The sequence below is a fragment of the Rhipicephalus microplus genome, chromosome 8, assembly GCF_043290135.1.
Source record: "Rhipicephalus microplus isolate Deutch F79 chromosome 8, USDA_Rmic, whole genome shotgun sequence".
Classification (NCBI taxonomy): Eukaryota; Metazoa; Arthropoda; class Arachnida; order Ixodida; family Ixodidae; genus Rhipicephalus; species Rhipicephalus microplus.
The window spans coordinates 84332201-84348433 of record NC_134707.1 but is presented as its reverse complement, the minus strand read 5'-3'; the positions used below and the strand labels follow the sequence as shown (position 1 = coordinate 84348433).

Genomic DNA, 16233 nt, shown 5'->3' with positions numbered 1-16233 from the left:
GAGCATGGTGAAACCCCTTTAACATCACCATTCAAGAACTCCATACAAATGGTTAACCAGGAGACATGGAACGTGCAGTTGTGGTGTTTCTATCCGTGTTCAACCAACAACACCTAGACTTTTTGCAAGGCCTCGGCAAGTCTCGTCAGCGTGACGTCGCTGCTGTGAGATCTGTGAGAAAGCAACGCTCGACTGGCTGGGGTTGGAATGGCTTGCGGCTTCTGTTCGCCAAATAGACAATCTTTTTTGCTTCGAAACAAGTTTTCACTAGGCAACTGTAGGAAATTATTACCTACTATCTAACAACACAAGCTTAGCAATATTTTATCTTTTGAATGATGTACTTATTTACTTCATTTATTCACGCTTTAAACATTTTTATGCACAGCCGAGCGAAGTAGGCAGTGCATGACAGTGCGTCTGGCCACATTGATCTTACGTGCTCGCTTGCTCTGCTGGCTGTTGTGGTTGTAGGCTAGTTGCATTTTGTTACCGCTCACGCTGTTTTTTCTTTCTCTTTCGCTGTGTGAGCATGGTTGGGTAAACTACGCAATATGCCTGGATGCTGCTGTGCACCGGGGTGCAACTCTAACTATGCTCATGGACCTAAAGCACGCGTCTATCGGTTTCCGATGGACGCCGACCAAAGAACCGCATGGACGAGAGCGATCCCTCGCAAGGATTTTGCGCCCACAAAGTACAGTGTGGTAAGTGCGTTCTTTCACTTGTCGCAGGTGCCTGCGCATGTGTACACTCACTCAGCTGTGCAACTAAAAACCTTTCAATTTTCATTATTTGTGAGCTATGCCTACGGGACACTTGCAGCATATGTTACGAAGGACATGAGACACGTAGTATTAGTAATCGTGCTGTTTGCCTAATTTTTGTTTCCGTGCGACCAGTCTTGAAAAACAGGTACTTTTCTCGCAATCTCACGCCTATTTGATGGCCTGAGTCGCTCTAAACGGACTGCAGCGCCTGATCAAATCCTATGAGAGTTAGATTTAAGAAACAGCGCTCGCCTGTTGGGCCGCCTAACAAGGCATTGCTACTATGATAATGCCTAATATTACAGCCACATTTTCTGATATGTAGTTGACGAATCTCCACTAACTTTTTCTTGCTTGATGCTATAAGCTGTTTCATTTTTTTTCAGGTTTGTGAGAAGCACTTTAATACAAGTGATTTTGTGACCACTTCGACCTATCAAGATGAGAAAACCGGACATGTACTTGAACTTCCTCTCCAGCTGAGACAACTCAAGTCTGGTGCTATCCCGAGCCTATTTCCAAACTGTACTTCGTATCTTTCTCGTCACAATACATTGTTCCGGCAAGGCACTGAAGAGAAGCGGCTTCGTCTAGAGGGAGAATCGCTACAGAAGGGAGTAAGACAGTCTGCTGAAGCTCACGAAGAAGAGAAGAAAAAGAATAACATCAGTACTTTTGAAGACTTGCTCACCGCTTTGACAAGTTTCCAGACAAACACCTGGACAAAACTTGTTACTCACGACAAAGTCCTCTTCCTAAACTTCGATTCTCAAGAAGCTCAAACTGTGCGTTTTTCTGCGACAGTGTCAGCTGATTTGATTGTGAAAGTGTTCGTTGGTGACGTGCAGCTTAACAAGCTTGGGACCCTCGTGCTTCCTGTTTATTTGTGTGATCTCTGGGAAATCAACAAGGTCCTTATTGCTGTGCAAAGTTTGGCAGGAAACTTCTCCGACAGCGAAGAACGCTTGCAGATTGTCATGAAGAAGACAGTGGAAACACTGGATGAATTAGCGTCACAAAGTTTCCCACATGACTGGCAAGTGAAAGTTGTCAAGTTCGTAAAACAGTAAGTCGGCATTTTACTGAGCAGAACTTCGAGATACCCTGTGGACTTGCTGGTATTTGCTAGCCTTGTGTTCAAAATGTCTCCACATGCGTACAGACTTATTAGGTCCACATCGAGTTTGAAACTTCCACATCCCGACACAATTAGACGTGTTTGTGGGTCATACCATGTGAACCCTCATACCGTGTAAACCCGGTCATACCGTCTTAGCAACAAGATGCTTTATTTCTGTCGTATGCAAAGAGGCTGGCCGTAGGAATAGATGACCATGAAAAAACTGTGACGCTTGTCATGGACGGAATTCATCTGCAGCCCTACATTGAATACAAAGGTAGTGGTCTAGTAGGAATGGCTACAAACAGTCAAAACGCAGCAAAAACTACATATGTGTTTATGATTCAAAGGCTCCTGTCGTCAAGCAAAGACGTAGGGCACATCCTTCCAGTGGCAAAAATAGATGCAATACAGCTGCATCAATTTCTTCGTGAGCTCATTAATGGGCTGGAGGCAACAGGCTTTCGTATAATCGCGGTTGTTTCAGACACAAACTTCATCAATGGGAAGGCAATGCCATTTTTTTCAGAGCCACGGAAGGTTTATACGGTCTACAAGCATTCATGAGACCAATCAAGACCACTGTTTTTTTATTTTAGATTCTGTTCATGTTTTCAAATAGATACGAAACAATTGGCTTAACCAGCGTAACAGTGGTAAATGTATGTTTTTTCCAGACATCAATGGACTACCTGACAAGCCGTGCGTGCTAAGAGCTTCATTCAACACGCTGCTAGAGCTCCATGAGAGAGAGAGAAATGAGCTTGTACGACTTCCTCCAACATTGTCTTTGAAGGCACTGAAACCTTCGAACTTAGAGCGACAAAACATAAAACTTGTTCTCAGGGGGTTCAACAGTTTCACAATCGCAGCTCTCAACAGTGCACGAGCAGCAGAACTGCAGCATGCCAAAAACACGGCCGATTTTATCAGCACTGTCGTAATGTGGTGGCGCATAGTGAATGTTAAGACGCCGGATAAAGGGAGGCACCTTCAAGATGACTTACAAGAGCCCATAAAGGCAGTTTGTTGCCCCCAAGTCAAGTTTTTGAACAAGATAGTCAGTTGGCTCGACTACTGGAAAACCCTCAAGCATGACACTGGTAATTTCAGTCATGAGACGCACAATGCATTGCTTCACACGCCTCTTGCCCTAGTTCAGGTGACAAGCTACTGCCTTAAAAAGCTTGGATTTAGGTTCGTCTTACTGGGGAAATTCCAGTCGGACTGCCTTGAAGACAGGTTTGGCAAGTACCGACAGTTAAGTGGCGCACAGTACCATATCTCCATACGGCAGATGTATGAAGCGGAGCACAAATCGAGGCTGCAGAAGGTCCTTGAGCTGCCAGAGAGTGACGAGATTCCTCTATGTGCCTCCACTGATGTATTTCGTGATGCTTTAAAGCAATTCCAGATTGTAGTTGGAGAAGAGGACATTGCTGCAAAGCAGCACACACTTCCAGCTACAACTTACGTCGCTGGTTATTGCGCACATGCTGCACTCAAGAAGATTACGTGTGCATTTTGTAAAGAGAATCTAGTTGTTGAGAGTAGGACTCTTACAATTAAGGCAGACGAGCTCATAACAAGTATCGCAAGAGGTGGACTTAAGTTTCCCCAGGCCGTCGTTGTGAACGCCATACTGATGACGAATATTGTTCTCGAAAAACTGACAAGTGAAAAACACGCACCCAAATTTTATGGCTGTGAAAAGCAGAAAGGACTGCTTGTTTCAATGACAACACTCTTCCTTGAGTGGAATGAAGATTTGATGTTTGTGACATTGGCCAAACGCCACATGTAGTGATGGGAGACATACTTAGTGCAGCAGCCAACACTTTGTTAAACAACCTTTGCAAACGAGAAAACAACAAGCTGTCTGAAGCCAAAGCAGCTAAACAGAAACTGAAGACACTCCAGTCGTAATCTCTCGCACATAACTGATGATGTGTCCTGTGTATTTATAAAGCCAAATCGTTTGAGCTCCATGTTTCAACACCTTCTACAAGATCATTTTAAAAATGGTAAAAGCTTTATCTCCACAATTTTTTAAAGTATTGTCACATTTTTCGTTTTGCTGTGAACATTGCCTTTCTTTTGGCACTTGAGCTGTTATGTGGAAAAATCATTTGAAGATTTAAATGGATAATATCTAACCCATTTCGTGTGAGTTCAATTACAACTACTGAAAATAAGTCAACTAAGTGTCGAAAAGATTTTACAGGTAATGTCATGTTTGCTTTATTTTAGTTTTTATGAAAATATCGTACGTGAAAAACTTCGCACGAATCCTCGTTCAATGGTTTTATTTCATTGTTGGTTTGTTTTTAAAATCATTTTATATAATAAAACATGCAGTCTTGTTTTGACATAAATCTTCTGGTCCATTTACTGAAATGCGAAATAGACCCTCCAATGCCTTCAAGAACTTCACATAAATCAACGAGTCCGATAACGCGCCTTACTTCCGTATAATCATAACTATCTGAGGCACACTTTCTCACGTGTGGTAATATAGCCAATAGACTTATTTTCATTTCCCGGTACCACTGCTCTGCTGCTAGGTGTGAACTTGTCCGTTGCGTGATAAGCTCATCACAAGGTTCTGCTACAATTGTAAATATAGGTGTAAATATCAAAAACTTTTCGGGGTCTATAACATTCACACCTGTTGCTAACAAAAATTCCTTCTAGGCAGGCCCGTAGCCAAAAATTAATTTTCGGGTGGTGGGGCACCCGTTGAAGTCCTTGAAAAACCCCTATTTTCACTATTTATTCTTAGTAAAACAGCCCCCTCCATCCGAATTTTGTGGGGGGGGGGGAGTGGGGCCTCCCAACCCCTCCCCCCTGGCCACGGGCCTGCTTCTGGGTGTAAATCTGAGAAAAAAATGCTACGAGTGCAACTGGGCCGCGGAACGACAAAACAAGGAACCTGTGCCGGTAATTTGAGTGAAGCCAGCTTCCAGGCAGATCTCACACTGATGACGTCACGTAGGCTTGCGGAGGCCTAAAAAAAGTCTAGGTGGTGTTGGCTCAACCTCTCGTGACAATGAAACCTTTCACATTTATTTGTTACAGTTTCGTGCCTCTTCATGACGTCAGACGCATGTTTGGCGTGGGTTTACCAGTCTTTATTGAACATGCTGCACGTTGGGCCTCGTATGAGGACGGTCATGTAGTGTAACGACGGGTTGTAGTGACGGGTTGAAGGGTAATGTAGTGTAATGCGCAGTGCGTGAATAATAGTGGTGGTTCTCGAACCACAGGCGGTCGTAGCCGGAGCCAATGAAGCGCTGGAGAAACACCCGCCGAAAGCTGGCTTCCACACTGATGCACCACGTGGACGGTGCAACGACGTTGCGAACGTTTGACATCGCGAATGCACTTGGCGGCGTAGTGTGCAGGATCTTTCCGTCACAAGCACCTGCATTCGCGTTGGCTATTTAGCTCTGCTTCGGAGGTTCCTGGATTATCCGTACGCAGTTGCTGCCGGCAATCGGCCTACCGGGCCTGTTTTTGTGCCCGGACTGCACCATCAGCCCTCCCAATGCGAGCTGTCTCGCCTTCTCACTTCCGGCATTCTTCTCGAGTTGTCCGGGGCATACCCATGTGGAAGGTCACAGGAGAAGCTCTCGAACACGCTCGCCTGCTATAACTGTCTATCAAACAGTTAGTGTAACCCGGGCGTACGGTGATAGCGTGAAGTGAGAATGCGCAGATACGTATATGTTACCCGTACCGCTTACTGAACATGCGCTATTTAACGCCAAACATGGTGGCGCTCTCGGATGCCCGCTTTGAAGTGACGTGGTTATTGAAAGATTCACTTTGCTTGCAGCAAACGACTGTTTAAAGTGACTTCGCTTGCCTTCAGTTAGCTTCTACGACCGAGCATAGAAATAGGTTGGCGTAGTCTTTGAGATAGCTTCCCATTTCTAACGTGCTGATGCCTAGCTACAACATCAATGTAAACAAATCGGAAACATGGAGTTTTTCGCGTTTCGTGCGTTATTATTATTTATTTACTTTTAATAATAATTCAATAAACGCGTAACAATACTTCGCGGGGTAACGCAGGCTGACAATCTCGTTTTAATATCCTTCTCACTGTTCTTACTTATCAACACTTTGATAGGTGGCGCCACGATCCCGTCCGGGGCACGTAAATGCTGTACCGCTAAACTATAGGGCGCTGTCCGCAACTAATGTTTCGTGAACGGTAACGTCATTCCCTTAACCTCTGCTATCGCGCAGAAATTAAGGGAATGACCCAAAATGCTGCCGACGGCGTGCATACGACGCTGCGGGTGATTAACTGATAAAAGAGCCAGTGGAGACCGCTCGTGACACCACCGCTATACGAATTTTTCGAGTTATACACAGCTTTCACTGTAAAACGGAGCACCAACGGAAGCTTTCTGGCGTCTCGGGGAACAGTGGCGAGACCACTCGACGAAAAATATAGTAGAGTCAGATGCGTCCATCTCCCTACCCCCCTTCTATATCAACAAAGGCGGAGGGCGCCTCTATTGATCTGAATCAGTTTTTTTGTTTTTTTGTGTGGTCGAGACTTCATCTCAATAGCTCATGTCCTGACCTCTTTTTTAATTTTTGTTAAGCGTATATCTGATGTCATATATGATGCTATTTACGCCTCCATCTAGCAGTTTGCAAGTCTGTGTTCTTTGAAGTGTTTCTTGAGGATAATGTCGTACCTATAAATTGTCGTCTGTATTGCTTTATTCTCGATGTACGATAGGCCTAATCGTTTAATTAAAACTTTTCGCGCCACAAGAAACACATGTTATTTACAAACACAGATCAAAAGACGCATCATGCAAAGACATGCAACAAAAGAACACTAAACTTCGTGAAGAAAAGAAAGGTCTGAATCTTAAGTGGCATTTCAAATACCTCCAAGTCAACGTCCAACCAAATGGCTAAGGGCGCCCCGCGTACTGCCTAGACGTCACCGTCGTCTTCTTCCGAGGAGTTGTCCTGAAAGCCGCTTGGTCCTGGTCTGGGCTCCAGGGTATTCAAATCGTCCGTGTCACCTCGCCACTCGCCCGAGAAGTTGTCCAGTCTGCGTCGCTTGCACGGCGGTCCGGCGTCGTCATCTGAAACAAACGGTAAAACCCTACAGACGGTATCAGATCCAGTAGATGCCTCTGCATTACCTACCTTGACTCCAGCGCCAGAAACAGCAGGTGCCGAACCCGCACCATCGTCAGTCGACGAGTCATCGCTCCATGAATCTTCACTGGACGGGTCATCGCTCCATGAATCGTCGCTTGAGGAATCGTCACACGGGACCCATATCTTCAGACTCTCCGCGAGCAAGACGTAGCGAAGCAGGCTCGAGGTGTTCTGCATTTTCTCTTGAGCCTGCGAAATAATATCGTCAATGGTCGGGGCACGGTTGACGGGCATGACGATAAAGCGGTGTACTTACGGGAAGCAATACTTTTTTTTCCTCCCAACGTAGCACACGTGCGTTCAACGCCAAAGCCAGCAGCCGACTGAAGACTGAGCTCTTGCCTCTCTCTCCTTTCACCCAAGCAGTGACGTCACCAGCAGCGCCCGCCAATGAGGCCCACTCTCGCTGTCGGAACAGGAGCTGGTTGGCCAAATGAATTCTGGTGAGGGCAACCACTGGAAAGGCTGGCGCTGCGGTCGCGCTGACGCACCAAACGACCACACGCGACACGTTCATGCAGTCGTCAGTGTAGCACGCTTCCTTTCAACCCCAAAACAGATATTTTTCTAGCTAACCGGTTTTTTTTACCGCACGATACCACACTGCCGGACACAATTCAGCGAGTCTATAATGAGTCAGCCTTTCGAGAACGCCACGGCAGCGATACACTTGCCTCACAAAATTGAAATTGGCGAAACAAATCAGCCATCATGCTCGGGTGTTATACTGAGTTGGCAGCCACTTTTTTTTGCGCGTCCGCGCTTTCGCTAAGAATCTGCGTCTCCTATTAGATTTCAAATTTACGGTATGTATTGAAGAATTGCAAAATATTACCGTCCACCCTTACCTTGATAAATACGTGGCACAACTAGCTGCAATATGACGTTCCTTTTTATTTTGAAACTACTTTCACCTAGTTAAACGCAGGAAGGCCTCAAAGTGCTGTCACTGAGTCTTGTTCAAACTTGAGAGCGACGACGTCTAATCCTCTTTATATTTACGTCCCACAGTGCATCGACCTGCATTCTATCCAATGCGTTGCTGATGCAGCATTTGCGAAAAGACTTGCGCACCATATCTTCCGTGAAAGATTCCCTTAATGACGACACTCCACCAAAAATTGTCGCGGAGCGGTGGACGTCGTATAAGCGCCCAGCATTTTCTTATTGTAGAGTTCGCGCACGCAATCTCTCAAGGTGTTATTGGGCACTACGTACACAGGCTGGATAATTCCGCGTAGACGTGGCGATTGTATCTGATACATTTGCGCTGTGCTTAGGGGAAAAAAACGAGAGCCAGCGGCGAACATCTTACCACACCATTTCTTCATATGTACAAAACAAAGAATGCAGTGTTTAAAATGCCGAGTAAATCTGACGCCATGGCATCTCAAAAAGGGCATGTAGACTCTGCGGGAGCAGAGCATGGTGAAACTCGTTTAGTTTCTACACTCATGCACCACGTGGACGGCGCAACGACGTTACAAACGTTTAACATTGCCAATGTACTTGGCGGCGTATATAGTGTGCAGGATCTGCCCGTCACCAGCACCTGCCTTCCCGTTGGCAATGTAGCTCTGCTTCGAAGGTTCCTGGATTATCCGTACGCAGTTGGTGCCGGCACTTGGCCTACCGGGCCTGTTTTTGTGCCCGGACTGCACCATCAGCCTGCCGAATGCGAGCTGTCTCACCTTCTGACTTCCGGCATTCTTCTCGAGTTGTCCTTGGCATAACCATGTGGAAGGTTACAGGAGGACCTCTCGAACACGCTCGCCTAGTATAACTGTCTATCAAACAGTTAGTGTACCCCGGGCGTACCGTGAAGCGTGCATGCGCAGATACGTGTATGTTACCCGTACCGCTTACTGTACGTGCGCCATAACGTCAAACATGGTGGCGCTCTCGGATGGCTGCTTAAGTAACGTGGTTGTTAAAAAATTCACTTTGCTTGCCGCAAACGACTGTTTAAAGTGACCTCGCTTGCCTTCAGTTAGCTTCTATGACTGTGCATACGAATAAGTTGGCGCAGTCTTTGAGATAGCTTCCCACTTCTACCGTATTTAGTCCTAACTACAACATCAATGTAAAGAAATAGGAAACTTGGAGTTTTTCGCATTTGGTGCGTTGTTCATATTTATTTACATTCATTATTACTAAAATAAACGTGTAACAATACTTCGCGCGGTGACACAGGCTGACAATCTCGTTTTAATATCCTTCTCACTGTTCTTACTTATCAACACTTTGATAGGTGGCGCCACGATCCCGTCCGGGGCACGTAAATGCTGTACCGCTAAACTATAGGGCGCTGTCCGCAACTAATGTTCCGTGAACGGTAACCTCATTCCCTTAACCTCTGCTATCGCGCAAAAATTAAGGGAATGACCCAAAATGCTGCCAACGGCGTGCATACGACGCTGCGGGTGATTAACTGATAAAAGAGCCAGTGGAGACCGCTCGTGACACCACCGTTATACGAATTTTTCAAGTTATACACAGCTTTCACTGTAAAACGGAGCACCAACGGAAGCTTACTGGCGTCTCGGGGAACAGTGGCGAGACCACTCGACGAAAAATATAGTAGAGTCAGATGCGCCCATCTCCCTACCCCCCTTCTATATCAACAAAGGCGGAGGGCGCCTCTATTGTTCTGAATCTGTTTTTTTTTTTGTTTTTTTGTGTGGTCGGGACTTCATCTCAATAGCTCATGTCCTGACCTCTTTTTTAATTTTTGTTAAGCGTATATCTGATGTCATAAATGATGCTATTTACGCCTCCATCTAGCAGTTTGCAAGTCTGTGTTCTTTGAAGTGTTTCTCGAGGATAATGTCGTACCTATAAAATGTCGTCTGTATTGCTTTATTCTCGATGTACAATAGGCCTAATCGTTTAATTAAAACTTTTCGCGCCACAAGAAATACATGTTATTTACAAACACAGATTAAAAGACGCATCATGCAAAGACATGCAACAAAAGAACACTAAACTTCGTGAAGAAACGAAAGGTCTGGATCTTAAGTGGCATTTCAAATACCTCCCAGTCAACGTCCAGCCAAATGGCTAAGGGCGCCCCGCGTACTGCCTAGACGTCACCGTCGTCTTCTTCCGAGGAGTTGTCCTGAAAGCCGCTCGGTCCTGGTCTGGGCTCCAGGGTTTTCAAATCGTCCGTGTCATCTCGCCACTCGCCAGAGAAGTTGTCCAGTCGGCGACGCTTGCACGGCGGTCCGGCGTCCTCATCTGAAACAGACGGTAAAACCCTACAGACGGTATCAGATCCAGTAGACGCCTCTGCATTACGTACCTCGACTCCAGCGCCAAAAACAGCAGGTGCCGAACCCGCACCATCGTCAGTTGACGAGTCATCGCTCCATGAATCGTCGCTTGAGGAATCGTCACACGGGACCCATATCTTCAGTCTCTCCGCGAGCAAGACGTAGCGAAGCAGGCTCGAGGTGTTCTGCATCTTCTCTTGAGCCTGCGAAATAATATCGTCAATAGTCGGGGCACGGTTGACGGGCATGACGATAAAGCGGTGTACTTACGGGAAGCAATACTTTTTTTTCTCCCAACGTAGCACACGTGCGTTCAACGCCGAAGCCATCAGACTACTGAAGACTGAGCTCTTGCCTCTCTCTCCTTTCACCCAAGCAGTGACGTCACCAGCAGTGCCCGCCAATGAGGCCCACTCTCGGTGTCGGAACAGGAGCTGGTTGGCCAAATGAATTCTGGTGAGGGCAACCGCTGGAAAGGCTGGCGCTGCGGTCGCGCTGACGCAGCAAACGACCACACGCGACACGTTCATGCAGTCGTCAGTGTAGCACGCTTCCTTTCAACCCCAAAACAGATATTTTTCTAGCTAACCGGTTTTTTTTACCGCACGATACCACAGTGCCGGACACAATTCAGCGAGTCTATAATGAGTCAGCCTTTCGAAAACACCACGGCAGCGATACACTTGCCTCACAAAATTGAAATTGGCGAAACAAATCAGCCATCATGCTCGGGTGTTAAACTGAGTTGGCAGCCACTTTTTTTTTGCGCGTCCGTGCTTTCGCTAAGAATCTGCGTCTCTTATTAGATTTCAAATATACGGTATGTATTGAAGAATTGCAGAATATTACCGTGCACCCTTACCTTGATAAATACGTGGCACAACTAGCTGCAATATGACGTTCCTTTTTATTTTGAAACTACTTTCACCTAGTTAAACGCCGGAAGGCCTCAAAGTGCTGTCACTGAGTCTTGTTCAAACTTGAGAGCGACGACGTCTAATCCTCTTTATATTTACGTCCCACAGTGCATCGACCTGCATTCTATCCAATGCGTTGCTGATGCAGCATTTGCGAAAAGACTTGCGCACCATATCTTCCGTGAAAGATTCCCTTAATGACGACACTCCACCAAAAATTGTCGCGGAGCGGTGGACGTCGTATAAGCGCCCAGCATTTTCTTATTGTAGAGTTCGCGCACGCAATCTCTCAAGGTGTTATTGGGCACTACGTACACAGGCTGGATAATTCCGCGTAGACGTGGCGATTGTATCTGATACATTTGCGCTGTGCTTAGGGGAAAAAAACGAGAGCCAGCGGCGAACATCTTACCACACCATTTCTTCATATGTACAAAACAAAGAATGCAGTGTTTAAAATGCCGAGTAAATCTGACGCCATGGCATCTCAAAAAGGGCATGTAGACTCTGCGGGAGCAGAGCATGGTGAAACTCGTTTAGTTTCTACACTCATGCACCACGTGGACGGCGCAACGACGTTACAAACGTTTAACATTGCCAATGTACTTGGCGGCGTATATAGTGTGCAGGATCTGCCCGTCACCAGCACCTGCATTCCCGTTGGCAATGTAGCTCTGCTTCGAAGGTTCCTGGATTATCCGTACGCAGTTGGTGCCGGCACTTGGCCTACCGGGCCTGTATTTTGTGCCCGGACTGCACCATCAGCCTGCCGAATGCGAGCTGTCTCACCTTCTGACTTCCGGCATTCTTCTCGAGTTGTCCTTGGCATAACCATGTGGAAGGTTACAGGAGGACCTCTCGAACACGCTCGCCTAGTATAACTGTCTATCAAACAGTTAGTGTACCCCGGGCGTACCGTGAAGCGTGCATGCGCAGATACGTGTATGTTACCCGTACCGCTTACTGTACGTGCGCCATAACGTCAAACATGGTGGCGCTCTCGGATGGCTGCTTAAGTAACGTGGTTGTTAAAAAATTCACTTTGCTTGCCGCAAACGACTGTTTAAAGTGACCTCGCTTGCCTTCAGTTAGCTTCTATGACTGTGCATACGAATAAGTTGGCGCAGTCTTTGAGATAGCTTCCCACTTCTACCGTATTTAGTCCTAACTACAACATCAATGTAAAGAAATAGGAAACTTGGAGTTTTTCGCATTTGGTGCGTTGTTCATATTTATTTACATTCATTATTACTAAAATAAACGTGTAACAATACTTCGCGCGGTGACACAGGCTGACAATCTCGTTTTAATATCCTTCTCACTGTTCTTACTTATCAACACTTTGATAGGTGGCGCCACGATCCCGTGCGGGGCACGTAAATGCTGTACCGCTAAACTATAGGGCGCTGTCCGCAACTAATGTTCCGTGAACGGTAACCTCATTCCCTTAACCTCTGCTATCGCGCAAAAATTAAGGGAATGACCCAAAATGCTGCCAACGGCGTGCATACGACGCTGCGGGTGATTAACTGATAAAAGAGCCAGTGGAGACCGCTCGTGACACCACCGTTATACGAATTTTTCAAGTTATACACAGCTTTCACTGTAAAACGGAGCACCAACGGAAGCTTACTGGCGTCTCGGGGAACAGTGGCGAGACCACTCGACGAAAAATATAGTAGAGTCAGATGCGCCCATCTCCCTACCCCCCTTCTATATCAACAAAGGCGGAGGGCGCCTCTATTGTTCTGAATCTGTTTTTTTTTTGTTTTTTTGTGTGGTCGGGACTTCATCTCAATAGCTCATGTCCTGACCTCTTTTTTAATTTTTGTTAAGCGTATATCTGATGTCATAAATGATGCTATTTACGCCTCCATCTAGCAGTTTGCAAGTCTGTGTTCTTTGAAGTGTTTCTCGAGGATAATGTCGTACCTATAAAATGTCGTCTGTATTGCTTTATTCTCGATGTACAATAGGCCTAATCGTTTAATTAAAACTTTTCGCGCCACAAGAAATACATGTTAGTTACAAACACAGATTAAAAGACGCATCATGCAAAGACATACAACAAAAGAACACTAAACTTCGTGAAGAAACGAAAGGTCTGGATCTTAAGTGGCATTTCAAATACCTCCCAGTCAACGTCCAGCCAAATGGCTAAGGGCGCCCCGCGTACTGCCTAGACGTCACCGTCGTCTTCTTCCGAGGAGTTGTCCTGAAAGCCGCTCGGTCCTGGTCTGGGCTCCAGGGTTTTCAAATCGTCCGTGTCATCTCGCCACTCGCCAGAGAAGTTGTCCAGTCGGCGACGCTTGCACGGCGGTCCGGCGTCCTCATCTGAAACAGACGGTAAAACCCTACAGACGGTATCAGATCCAGTAGACGCCTCTGCATTACGTACCCCGACTCCAGCGCCAAAAACAGCAGGTGCCGAACCCGCACCATCGTCAGTTGACGAGTCATCGCTCCATGAATCGTCGCTTGAGGAATCGTCACACGGGACCCATATCTTCAGTCTCTCCGCGAGCAAGACGTAGCGAAGCAGGCTCGAGGTGTTCTGCATCTTCTCTTGAGCCTGCGAAATAATATCGTCAATAGTCGGGGCACGGTTGACGGGCATGACGATAAAGCGGTGTACTTACGGGAAGCAATACTTTTTTTTCTCCCAACGTAGCACACGTGCGTTCAACGCCGAAGCCATCAGACTACTGAAGACTGAGCTCTTGCCTCTCTCTCCTTTCACCCAAGCAGTGACGTCACCAGCAGTGCCCGCCAATGAGGCCCACTCTCGGTGTCGGAACAGGAGCTGGTTGGCCAAATGAATTCTGGTGAGGGCAACCACTGGAAAGGCTGGCGCTGCGGTCGCGCTGACGCAGCAAACGACCACACGCGACACGTTCATGCAGTCGTCAGTGTAGCACGCTTCCTTTCAACCCCAAAACAGATATTTTTCTAGCTAACCGGTTTTTTTTACCGCACGATACCACAGTGCCGGACACAATTCAGCGAGTCTATAATGAGTCAGCCTTTCGAAAACACCACGGCAGCGATACACTTGCCTCACAAAATTGAAATTGGCGAAACAAATCAGCCATCATGCTCGGGTGTTAAACTGAGTTGGCAGCCACTTTTTTTTTGCGCGTCCGTGCTTTCGCTAAGAATCTGCGTCTCTTATTAGATTTCAAATATACGGTATGTATTGAAGAATTGCAGAATATTACCGTGCACCCTTACCTTGATAAATACGTGGCACAACTAGCTGCAATATGACGTTCCTTTTTATTTTGAAACTACTTTCACCTAGTTAAACGCCGGAAGGCCTCAAAGTGCTGTCACTGAGTCTTGTTCAAACTTGAGAGCGACGACGTCTATTCCTCTTTATATTTACGTCCCACAGTGCATCGACCTGCATTCTATCCAATGCGTTGCTGATGCAGCATTTGCGAAAAGACTTGCGCACCATATCTTCCGTGAAAGATTCCCTTGCTGACGACACTCAACCAAAAACTGTCGCGGGGCGGTGGACGTCGTATAAGCGCTTAGCCTCCTCTTATTGTAGAGTTCGCGCACGCAATCTCACAAGGTGTTATTGGGCACTACGTACAAAGGCTTTAGAATTCCGCGTAGACGTGGCGATTGTATCTGATACATTTGCGCTGTGCTTAGGGGAAAAAAACGAGAGCCAGCGGCGAACATCTTACCACACCATTTCTTCATATGTACGAAACAAAAAATGCAGTGTTTAAAATGCCGAGTAAATCTGACGCTAAGGCATCAGAAAAAGGGCATGTAGTCTCTGCGGGAGCAGAGCATGGTGAAACCCGTTTGGTTTCCACACTCATGCACCACGGAGACGGTGCAACGACGTTACAAACGTTTAACATTGCGAATGTACTTGGCGGCGTATATAGTGTGCAGGATCTGCCCGTCACCAGCACCTGCATTCCCGTTGGCAGTGTAGCTCTGCTTCGAAGGTTCCTGGATTATCCGTACGCAGTTGGTGCCGGCACTTGGCCTACCGGGCCTGTTTTTGTGCCCGGACTGCACCATCAGCCTGCCGAATGCGAGGTGTCTCACCTTCTGACTTCCGGCATTCTTCTCGAGTTGTCCTTAGCATAACCATGTGAAAAGTTACAGGAGAAGCTCTCGAACACACTCGCCTACTATAACTGTCTATCAAACAGTTAGTGTACCCCGGGCGTACCGTGATAGCGTGAAGTGTGCATGCGCAGATACGTATATGTTACCCGTACCACTTACTGTACGTGCACTATTTAACGTCAAACATGGTGGCGCTCTCGGATGGCTGCTTAAGTAACGTGGTTGTTGAAAAATTCACTTTGCTTGCAGCAAACGACTGTTTAAAGTGACCTCGCTTGCCTTCAGTTAGCTTCTACGACCGAGCATACGAATAAGTTGGCGCAGTCTTTGAGATAGCTTCCCACTTCTAACGTGTTTATTCCTAACTACAACATCAATGTAAATAAATAGGAAACTTGGAGTTTTTCGCATTTGGTGCGTTGTTTATATTTGTTTACATTCATTTTTACTAAAATAAACGTGTAACAATACTTCGCGCGGTGACACAGGCTGATAATCTCGTTTTAATATCCTTCTCACTGTTCTTACTTATCAACACTTTGATAGGTGGCGCCACGATCCCGTCCGGGGCACGTAAATGCTGTACCGCTAAACTATAGGGCGCTGTCCGCAACTAATGTTTCGTGAACGGTAACGTCATTCCCTTAACCTCTGCTATCGCGCAGAATTTAAGGGAATGACCCAAAATGCTGCCGACGGCGTGCATACGACGCTGCGGGTGATTAACTGATAAAAGAGCCAGTGGAGACCGCTCGTGATACCACCGCTATACGAATTTTTCAAGTTATACACAGCTTTCACTGTAAAACGGAGCACCAACGGAAGCTTACTGGCGTCTCGGGGAACAGTGGCGCGACCAC

At 46.7% G+C, this 16233-nt stretch overlaps 1 pseudogene; it reads left to right on the top strand.

The window, feature by feature from the left end:
- Positions 1-554: 554 nt before the first annotated feature.
- Positions 555-3816, top strand: LOC142768640 (uncharacterized; annotated as a pseudogene).
- Positions 3817-16233: the final 12417 nt, after the last annotated feature.